The sequence below is a fragment of the Diceros bicornis genome, chromosome X (assembly GCF_020826845.1).
Source record: "Diceros bicornis minor isolate mBicDic1 chromosome X, mDicBic1.mat.cur, whole genome shotgun sequence".
In the NCBI taxonomy this organism is placed as follows: Eukaryota; Metazoa; Chordata; class Mammalia; order Perissodactyla; family Rhinocerotidae; genus Diceros; species Diceros bicornis.
In genome coordinates, this window is record NC_080781.1 from 30,976,258 (window position 1) to 30,988,340 (window position 12,083).

Consider the following 12,083-nt stretch of genomic DNA (forward strand, 5'->3'; position numbering starts at 1 on the left):
GTAAATATTCAGCATGTATCTTCTAAGAATAAGAACATTCTCCTATATAATAACAATTCCATCATCGCAATCAAGATATTTAACAATGGTACAACAACTTTATCTAATTTATAGTCCATATTCAAGAGTCCCAATAATGTCAGGGTCCAAATTGGGACCACTCATTGGATTTAGTCTCCTTTAATCCAAGACAGCCCCCAAACTTTGTTTGGTCTTTCACGGCATTAACATTTTTGAAGAGATGAAGCCAATGTCTTAGCTGTCTTGATTATCCTTTCATGACTGGACGACTTTAAGGTTTTCTGGCAAGAAAATGTCGTATCTGCTGTGGTAATGGTTCTCCGTGTGTCCCGTTAGGAAGCACAGCAGGTCAGAGTGCCAAGTTATTAGTGATGCTGAGTTTGGTCATCTGCTGATGGTGGTGTCCACCAGATGTCTTCATGTTAAAGCTACCTTTCTCCTTCAGTAATTAATAAGTGACCTGTGGATGAGACTTTGAGACCCTGTGAACATCCATTTCCTTATCAACCTGTCCCTCAGTGGTCCTGCATACAAAGTATACACTCTGTGTTTGGTTTGGTTAAAGCCTTCTGGAAGGGCTCCTTCAAGCAGCTGGGTCAGTGGTTCTTAGGATTGAGAACTGCTGAATCATGTTCCAAAATTGAAAAGCACAGTGCAGAACAGCAGCATCACAAGATGAAAAAGAAACCAGATGTCTTTTGCAGCATTATGAGGAAGTTAAAGTGTTAATTTGTTTTATGCATTATAAATTTACAGAATCAGTATATCTTCTTTTAAGTAAAACATTCAGAAATCATTATTGCTCATTTTTACAAACTTCAGGCCGTGAGTGCAGACCTCTGCAACTTCCCTACATTTCTCCAAGGGATTATCTGAGAACAGCAGTCTTTTAGAACCATATAAAGCTAAGACTTATAGTGATAATTGATCTATTTCTATGCAAATCAATTATTCTTATGTTAACACTCTTACTGTGATGAATCCTTTTTGTATAACTTTGCTTCCAAATATGTTATATTAATCTTTTACTGGTTCATATTTTATAGGATTTGAATTAGTTCATCCAACCAAATCATTTGGCTAACTTCTGCTAAGACTTTAATGACAAGAATCTGTTGGTTTCTGGTGTAAATCAGTACACAATAAATGCCATTGACTCACAGCTGGGATGATAGTTCTAATATCATGATTCCAAAAATGTACTTTCATAATGCCTGCATTTTCACACTATGCATGCTCTCAATCTCTATGAAACTCAGACAGCTAGAATTAATAGATACTGCCTTTAGAACTCTCATGCTTTAAAGGGGCTTTTTTTTTTTGCTTACATAAGTAATGTAAGAAGAAGTTAAAGTATGATAATTCAAAAATATTTCAAATCACATCAGTAACACATGGTTTCTGAATGAAATTCAAGAGGTCTATAAATCAGTAAGTCATGTGACACTGCTATTACGAAATTCTGATTTATTTGCTTCATTTTTATTTATAGAATTTATCATTTATAATGTATTGTTCTAATGTCTATGTAAATCTTAACCAAAAATTGTGTATTGTTAAAAACAAGATAACAGGCCCAAAATAGAGTCGCTTATGCTTAGCCGCATGTCACCAAATGGAGACTTAACTTCATTAGAGTTTCCGCTCTCCCAGAATTGGAATCTTAAACCAGTGACAAGAGATTTTCACATATTGAGGTATGTGGGGTAACTATTTGGGTTCAAAAACTGATTTGGCTTGATCTAAAGAATCCTGACTTATGGCCTATCAAACATACATTGTACATCTGCTTTAACCATTAAAGTAAAGAATGCACTCTCTTAAGGTAAGAATACACACTTTCCCTCCTATGCCCTATTGGTAAAACCCATATTAGTCCCTTTCCCAACATCAGAGTCATGCTGACCTGCTAATTTGCAACTGAATACTTCTTTGAAACTTTGATGAATATGTATCCTGGGCATGTTTAATGTATGTTCTTTGTTCTAAAAAGGTATAAGACTGTACTGAAAAATATGCTTCTCCTGAACGCTTTTTTCCTTTGTGGAAACTGCCTTCCTGGGTTATAATCCTCACCCTGGCTCAAATAAAACTCACCTTGTCTCTCTTATCTATAGAATGGTTATTGGTTATTTTGCATCAACACCAGTCAGTCAGGAATCACCTGATCAGCACTAATCAGGTAATCTGCCTTATAGACTCCTGCCATTCCCTAAAGGAAAGTGACCTTGCAATAGCCAACCCACTTTTTTGACTAGTATAACTTCCTTGTTCTTGCTCCCTTCTGCCTATAAAACTCTTTCATTTTGTACAGCTCCTTGGAGCTCCTTTCTATCTGCTAGATTGAATGCTGCCCAATTCATGAATCATTGAATAAACTCAATAAGATCTTTAAAGTTTAGTGAGTTAAATTTTGTTTTTTAACAACATAGAGATACTAATATTGTCTTTCAATGAATGTATCAGGCAATTAATTATGTAGGGGAGGAAGAAAATTCCTCTACCCTTCTAGGTTCTTCCAACTGGTCTAAGAATTAAATTGACATGAGACAGAAAAACAGAAAATAAAAAAAGTTTAATAACATATATACATGGGAGAAACCCAGGAAAACTGAGTAACTCACCAAAATGGCTGAAGCCACCATCTCAAATAACATCTTTAGCTAAAGAAAAAGGAGGATGTTAGGGGTATTGGTTTGGGACTTCAAAGAAGAGGAAGGCAATTCACATGGATATGGAAAAGCAAATGTTTGGTAAACACGTTTGCCATGCCTTGCAGAGACAATGGGACATGGAGAGAGCTTTGATCAAATGGGACCTTGCTAGGTTCCTCCCTGTCTACCACACCTAGTTCATATTATGCTCTGGTTCTCTATGGTGATAGCTCCTTCCTGGAACAGGCCTTCTATCTTAAATTCTTTTAGGCAGTTAGGTGGAAGGTCAAAGTTTCTTCCTGTGTCTTTTGTTCTTAAAAATAATCAAGCCATGGGCCGGCCCTGTGGCTTAGCGGTTAGGTGCACACGCTCCACTGCTGGTGGCCCGGGTTCGGATCCCAGGCTCACACCTATGCACCGCTTCTCCGGCCATGCTGGGGCCGTGTCCCACATGCAGCAACCAAAAGGATGTGCAGTTATGACATACAACTATCTACTAGGGCTGTGGGGAAAAAATAAATAAATAAAAATGATAAAATAATAATAATAATAATAATAATCAAGCCAAGGAGACACATTTTGGGGTGGCAAATTCTATTCCCCTACAATAAGTAATCTCTGGATGAAATCTTGAAGCTGTGTGAACATCCTTTTCCTCATCAACCTGTCATCAAATGGTGATAAACATTTTTTGCCCTTCACCTCCGTTACTATCTTAATTCTATTTTCCAGTTCTCCCCACTGCTGGACTGTAGAGAAGTCACTGTCTGCTATAAAAGGGAAAGCAAACAAAAATATCTAAATGAAAAAAATAAAGTAAATTAATCAAGAACTTTTAGGTTCACAATAGAGTATAGCCAATAAAATACAAGTGATCATTTTAAGAACCATAATTTTGAAACTGAGTGACATGATGACCATTGAAAGGTAGCAGAATATGCCACCCCAAAATACGCCTCTTTGGCCTAAGGATTATTTTGAACTGATTGCTTTTGAGAAAAAGCAGACAGGAGAATCTCTAATAGAATAGAATTTACTCTTTTTGTAAGGGACATTTACACTTCTCAGGGAAATGTATCTCCCTCTCTGTACTGGGAAGAGAAGGATGACTCTAAATCTGGAAACTCTTACCGGTTGAGAAGGCACAGCCTTAAATCTGTGTAACAACCTTACCCTTGCTTACTGTGCTTTGCCTGATAACCTCCCATAACTGACTACTCACACCCAAATATCTTCTTTTGTCTTTAGCTGGAGATGGAGTTACTCAGTTTTCCTGGGTGTCTCCCATGTATATAGGAGGTATACATGTTATTAAACTTCTATTTGTTTTTCTCTTGTTAATCTGTCTTTTATTCCAGGGGTGTCTCAGGCAAGAACAAAGAAGGGTAGAAGGAAAATTATTTTTCCTCCCATACACCATATATAAAATATTACAGAAAGTGTGTAAAGTCTCCCTGTTCATCAATTCACTCATTAACATAGGAATACTAACACTCTAATCTCAAATCTCTAAGCCTTTCTCCATCATTAGTGAAGATAAGAGACTTTCATCCTTGTCCTCACAAATTATTTTAGGGATGGAATTTTGAAGTTTTATATTAAATTTCTGTGATAAATGGCATCTCCAATGGCAGGTGAAGTACTGTGAGGTCCTGTCAGCAATATGCCAAGTACCATAAGATTATTTTGCTATGTATATCTTTCTGATCTTAACTAAATTTATGCCCCTACATATATTATTGGAAAACCAATCTAGTGTACAAAAAGCAGTTCTATTGAACATGGCTTTAATTCATAGAAACAGACAGAGCAAGAGAAAGAGGCAAGGCTTCATGGTTGTCTGTCTAAACCTTTCTCTTCAAGGCTGCTAGACCAAAACTTACATGTTGGCAGAATTGGCTGTGGCTATGAAGGGTTAAAGAAAGAGTTTACTGTTAACACTGCTTTAGATTAATGATCTACAACTTTATTTATAGAACTGAATAAAGTGAAAAATAGGAGAAAAGATGCTAGGTCAGCCCTTTGAAATTGCAATTCATTGTAACCCACTACCACCAACCTAATCATCTAAAACAAGTGCTTCTTACTATCCATCTGGTTTTAAGTAAAGACTTAAAATCAATGGAATGATTTTGAATGACTGTACTTGCTTTAGAGAAAATTATTACAGAAAACCAACTTCCTTTAGCAAGCTTTCTAAGGCAGTTTGTACTATCTACGCCTATCCAAATGTCTTAATTTAATAACTGGTAACAAGATTATTTGCATCTAACTTTATTTACACAAAAAGAGATATTATCTTTATTTAAATATTTAATGTTTACTATAGCTAGTATATTTTTGTTGGTTGGGTCAATCTGTGGGACCAGTGAATTTTAATTCTGGCACTTTACTTTTCATATTTATAAAAGTACAGCTCATCCACGATGCTGCGTCATGTGAGAATGTCTCTGTCACATGTAAGGACATCAAGAGTCACTTTTTTGCTCAGTGATAATCTTCCAGAGTTTCCATTTATTTCTTTCTTTTTAATGGATCAAAGACAATCAAAAGATTCCCCATCGTAATGTAACTATTACTCATTTGTGTTTCAATACCTTTGAGTGAGGGGAACAGGAGTAGAGTTATAGCTACTCTTCTGGGCATTGCAATGACTCAGACTACATGTTATCTGAAGCCCAAAAAGTCACTGTTGTTTATGAACATGAACATTTCTAGACTAAGTGTTAACGATCTAATTTAGAGCCCTAAAATGGTTAAGCTTGATGTAAATGTGCCTAAGTCCCTGCAAGTAAATGTCTTCCAATGATTTCATTAGAGCAGAATAAGATCTTAGACCATGTCTTTAGACCACGTAAGAGCTCCTAAATATTCACCAGGTATAGAAATATATGTCCACTTTTTAAAGCCATCAATTTGTATGAATTATTTTCACATAAATCATCTCGCTTGTTGGATAACTAATAATCTGGTAAGATAAGCAGAGACTACAATTTCTATAAAACATTTGAGAAATTGGAAAATCTCTGTTAGGGCCCACTTTCACTATTTTAAACCATTACCTTTGATTAACACCACTCAGTACATTTTTGTTTTTAACAGTGTATATCTATGGGAAAATTCTGTAATCTATTGTTAACAAAGTTTAAAATATTGGTTTCAGGAGTTGCAAACTTGAAAAATTACCATTCTCTAAACATACTTAAGTTTGGGCAAAATCCTGTACATGTATATATGTGTGTGTATGTATACTCTAAATTTATAAACTTTTTTTGACTTAATGGATACATATTAATAAATATTATTAGAAAAATACACAAGGGAAAAACACAAATATTCAGAAAGACATACAGATTACTTCAAAACAGTAAATAACATTGCTTAGCTCCCAAAGAGTAGAACTTCTGTATATGGTAGATTGCTCTGGTAATGCAATCAGCCTTATAATGCCTAACAAAACTGAGTTGAAAAATTATTTGTTAACCATAGGAACCATTAACTGTTCTGCTGTTTACATCTTTAATGGTTAATTCCAAGGAATTCTGAGGAGAGGCAATAGCCATTAAATATGTTATGTGAATCAACATCCGCAACCTGCTGATAACCAAAAGCTAAAACTCCCACTGTGATGGCATGAACCCATATAAACACAGCAAGCTCATTCTCATTAAACCATTCTTTAGAAATATGTGATGTACTTATTTTAGAAGGCGACCATATAATAGCTAAAACATAGACTAGGTAATTTTTGTAGGTTATTTTCATTTTGCCTCTTAGAAGATTTCAGGATGTTTTTAATGAGCATAACAGAAGAAGGGATACTTATGTTTTGAAATACCTGTAATCAATCTTTTCTAATGCAGGGATTTTTAGAAACAGATAGTAACACATACTGAAGTCAGAGCTGGCTTTACAAGTTATTAAAGGAGGCCATGAATGCTGCGTTAAGAAGGAATTCCCTCTGATAGAATCCCTTGTTAAAATATATTTCCTCAATCATCTGGTCAAATATCTGAAATTTCACTTGAAATGTGGGTTCTCATTGGTTAGAGCAATGCTAAAGAATTTTTGATTGACTATAAATTACTAGCTTGAAGGTTATAAATATTGATGCCTAAGCAAGGGAACAACTGGGCCAGGATGAAATGACCACAGGAAAAGTGGTTTTTTGAAGGAATGAAGACCACTTGGGAAAGTAGAAGATGGTCTGGCATCACTTTCACAGGGAGTATGGTTGAAGAGGGTGGACTCAGCTGTGGACCCCTGGCAATAGAGGAGTGGCTCACAAGGGAAGGGAAAAAGTAAATTAACCAGGAATGATGATGTACCAAGTACAACGTAAGACATCCTTAGCTTATTTAATATTTCAAAGTTACATGATCTGTTTCAGAATATTCCCATTGTATGTAAGTCCAATGATAGGGAAATAAACAAACTTTATCTGTATTGCATTGTTTTTTACATTCTTAATAAGATGTCAATGGAATCCATCCAAAACATCTCTGCTCAATATCAATAACAGACTTGAAATGGTAAAATAGCAACAGTTTCCATCATCTATGAATATGGATCCCTAATGCAATGCTGTGGACACGTGAGGGACAGAAGAAACATAAAAAGCAGTTGAGGTTCTCTATGTCCTTATGCACAACAGATAGGAAGAAAAATAATTTGCTAAATACATGTTTTTAAACATGGTCTTACAAATGTCAGTGCCCGCTTGAATAGCTAATAAAATGAAAATTTATTTTCAAGTGTTGATGAATTCAGAGTAACTTTTGGTCATAAGTTTTTCTCAAACAACAGACAGTAAAAGGAACATACTCTAATGTGGAGGGCCTAGTAAATGGTTTGAGGTTAAAAACGCTTGCAGAACTTGAAAAACATGAAACTACTGCTTTTCAATTTGAATATAGTCTAAAATAGAGCACAGTAGGATCCCACTGGTTTATGGAAAACCATTTAGAATAGAACAAAGATCATTTAGAATAGAATGAAGACAAGTGTCAACACAAGCATTAAATTCTGAACTACCTCTTGCATTTTAGGGGTGAAACAAAATTAACTTCCTTCTATTGATGCTTCTTTCTATAGAAGTATCTAGTAGTAACAGGAAAGCAGTATGTCTAGCAAGGCATTGGAAAAGGTCAGACTCCAATATTTACAAACACCCAAGTGCTGGCTACACAATGCAGTTGGAGACTGATTCTCATAGTTACAAGGGATATGTTTTGAAGATCATGGAGCTAACATTTGCTGCTGAACTGGGATATTGGAAAATAAAATCCTTAAAATATAATAAACCCTGAGGTTAACTACCACCAGTGTAGTTCTGTACCTCCTTATACCATCAATCTGTTTCACTCGTCATCAATTTGGTTTATTTATGTACAGATCTCTCTACTTCTGTCCTTTCTCCTTCATAGTCAACTTGCACAGAAATATCTTATCTCATCTGACTGGAAGCTCCTTAAAGTCAAAGACTAGCACACAGCACCTAAAAGATACTTACAAACATGGATCAAGGATGGATGGATGGATGGATGGATGGATGGATGGATGGATGGATGGATGGATGGAGAGAGTCTGACACTGTCATTCAAGATAAATTTGAGGGGCCGGCCCCGTGGCTTGGCGGTTAAGTGCACGCGCTCCGCTGCTGGAGGCCCGGGTTCGGATCCCGGGGGCGCACCGACGCACCGCTTCTCCGGTCATGCTCAGGCCGCGTCCCACATACAGCAACTAGAAGGATGTGCAACTATGACATACAACTATCTACTGGGGCTTTGGGGGGAATAAAAAAAGGAGGAGGATTGGCAATAGATGTTAGCTCAGAGCCGGTCTTCCTCAGCAAAAAGAGGAGGATTAGCGCGGATGTTAGCTCGGGCTGATCTCCCTCACAAAAAAAAAAATATATATATATATATATATATATAAATTTGAGATACCAGAAAAGACTGCTCTGTAACCATTGGTAGGGACCCCAAAAGTATAACGTTCAATCCCTTACTGTCACAAATTGAGTTTGCTACAAGCAGACAGAGTTTGGGTAAGAGGTTTATTACAGATCAATTTCTGTGTAAGGAATGGAGAGGGAGCAGATTTGGACAGATTAAGAAGTCAAATAGCTACACAGGCCCCTTGAGGCCTTGGCCAAAATGACTGGGAGCTCTGGATTGCCCTTCAGAATTTTTGGCACCAGTCTGAAATGTCTGAGCCTCTGACTCAATCAGTCAGAGGATGCAGGTTTGCCTGGTGGAGTATAACCTAGGGCCAGGTGGCTGAGACAGATACTGTAGGAATTGACAAATGGAGGCAGTCACTTGACCACATTCCACATGGTTGGGCAGCATGTCCTACCTTGAAGGAGCACTAGAAGGTGAAGCTCCACATTTTCCACACTAATCAAGCCATTTTTATCTTGATTTCCAAATCAGAAAAATCTAACAGGTGAAATGATCATCTGCTATACTATTTTTCTTGCCCCACATAAGTGAACAACACTGTGTATGTCACATATCACTCAGCTATTACAATAAGTATTTTTTGGATACCTAATGACTGAAGTGATCCAGTATGATATTTAAAATTATGGTTTTATTGAGTGGGAAAATACTTAACGCAAATATATGATACTCTTATTTTGAAAGTGAGGTCATGAATAAGTCTTCAAAGATTCTTTAAAATGGCATTCATCTTTAAGTAAAATCCAAGCATTGAAATAATGAATTTTAAGTAGTCTGCTGAAACTCTGAAACACTTTTATTAAAGCATTTTTTATGTTGGTTTCTATTCAGTTGGAATACTGAAAATGTTCGGGCTATAGGTAAAGGTCAAACAAAATTAAATGCTGTTATTAAATAAAATTAAAAGTATTAAAATAAGATAGCTCAATATCTTTAATAAAAGTAATGAAGAATGGAAGAAATACATTTAGCTTTGTATTGAATAGATATTTATAAATAGAGCAAAATATTTCCTTTAGTTGTATCATAATCTAACTTTATTTTTAACCTGAGGGAAGTAAATGAATTTTGATTTTCTATAACACCCCTAATAAGCATAAAACTGTAGGGGAGGAAAAATAATTTTCCCTTTACCCTTCTAGGTTCTTGGCTGAGACCCTCTGTAATAAAAGACAGGTTAACAGGAGAAAAACAAACAGAAGTTTAATAACATGTATACTTCCTGTATACCTGGAAGACACCCAGGAAAACTGAGTAACTACCCGAAATGGCCCAAGCCATCACCTTAAATCCTATCTCCAGCTAAAGACAAAAGAAGATATTGCAAGTGGAGAACCAGTTATGGGAGGTTAACAGGAAAAGCACAGTAAACAAGGGTAAGGTTGTTATACAGATTTAAGGCTGTGCCTTCTCAATTGATAAGAGCTTCTGGATATTTAGAGTCATTCTCCTCTTCCTGGTACAGAGAGGGAGACACCCTTATGAAAGGAGATTTCCCTTATAAATGTAAATGTCTCTTATAAAAAGGTAACTTATACTAGGTTTTCAGAGCTTCTCCTGTGTCTGCTGTTTCTCAAAATAATCCTCATGGCAAAGAGGCATATTTTGGGGTGGCATATTCTACTACCCTTCAGATGTGAAAGACCAATAATGGAAATCAGATGGGCTCAAAGAGCATATGCAAGAGGTGGCGATTCGAATATCGCTTCATAAGTAAGCCTAACTATTATTGGGGCCCAGGTAGGCCACCCCAAAATACGCTACAATGACATATTGATTATTTTGAATTAAAGTTACTTGAAAAGCAGCTGATTCAAAAAGGGCATTTTGACCCTCCTCTTTCTGTTCGCCTTGAAAGCAGTAAATAAATCTCCCATGTGAAAAGTACTGTGGAGGATCAGAATTTGCCACCCCAAAATGCGTCTCTCTGGCTTTATTACTTTTTAAGAACAAAAGACTCAGGAAGAAACTTTGACCTGCCACCTAACTTACTAAAATAATTTAAGATAGAAGGCCTATTCCAAGAAGGAGCTAAGATAACTATAGTACGATATAAACTAGGTGTGATAGACAGGGAGGAACCTAGCAAGGGCCATTTAATCAAAGTCCTCTCCACTCTCATTGCCTTTGCAAGGCATGGTCAACATTTGTTTACCAAACATTTCCTTTTCCATCTGCATGTGAATTGCCTTCCTCCCGTTTGAAGTCCCAAACCACTACCCCTAACATCCTCCTTTGTCCTCAGCTGAAGATGGTATTTAAGGTGGTGGCTTCAGCCATTTTGGCAAGTTACTCAGTTTTCCTGGGTTTCTCCCATGTATACATGTTATTAAACTTTGTTTGATTTTCTCCTATTATTCTGTGTCCTGTCAATTTAATTCTTAGACCAGCCAGAAGGACCTAGAGGGTAGAGGAATAGTTCTTCCTCCTCTACAGTACCCTCCCTGCATCAGAAAATAGAAAGACATCCTTATCACCAGAGCTAGGGAATTCAGGGCTGGGAAGCCTCTATAAGCAAACCTTGTTTTTTTTTACTAATTTACTACCCTAAATCCAAACTCTGCTTAAATTCCTTACTAGTTAAGCACCCAAACCTAAGTTTCTTTGTCCTGTCAAATCCTCACAAATTTATTGTTTCTTTGTGGAAAAAGATATAAAAGCTGCCTGCTTTGGTCATTTCTCTGAGTATCATTTTTATCATCTCCTGTGCATATGTATTAAATTGGTTTTCTCCTGTTAATCTGGTATTGTGTTAATTTTATTATTAGTCCAGCCATAAGAACTCAAGAGGAGTAGAGGAGGGGAATATCCCCCCCCCGAACTCTATGGAGAATAACAAATAAGTTATTATACCACTCTTTTGAACAGAAAAAATAGTCTGAAAATGGCATTTAAAATGCTTATTCTGGTATTGGCTATAAAATATTAAAGGACTGAGGCAGATACTTTAAATCAAAGACATATACAAGTATAGAATTTCTCAAAAAGAGAAAAAATTCTCCCACGTTTTTCCCACCTCCTTCCTGCTGCTCCTTTGCTCTGGTTTGCTTAAAGAAGCTAGTTGTTGATGCTCTCACTGTCTGAAGTTCATTATAAGAAAAATTCTGTATCTTTATGTAGCAGGGTTCTCAGCTTGAGAGTTTTCTAAACTATGCGCACCCTAGGTGTTTGGTTTGCCAAATGTTGGGGCTATTTACATGAGAACTAAGAAGCTCTGAGAACAAGCTTTCCAAGGGGAGTGAGAGTCTAGCCACAAAAATGCGATTCAAGAACAATAGCTCAGATTCAGAAGGGGTTGGAGATTTGGATAGAGCTCAATGTGGGTCACATACACTATCACAGTCCCAGCATTCTAGTCCCAGTGGGAATCCAATAAAGGGACAAGAAAGGGTGAGTGAAAAGTAAAACTGACGTCATTTTAAACTCCTGAAAGCCCTGAGAG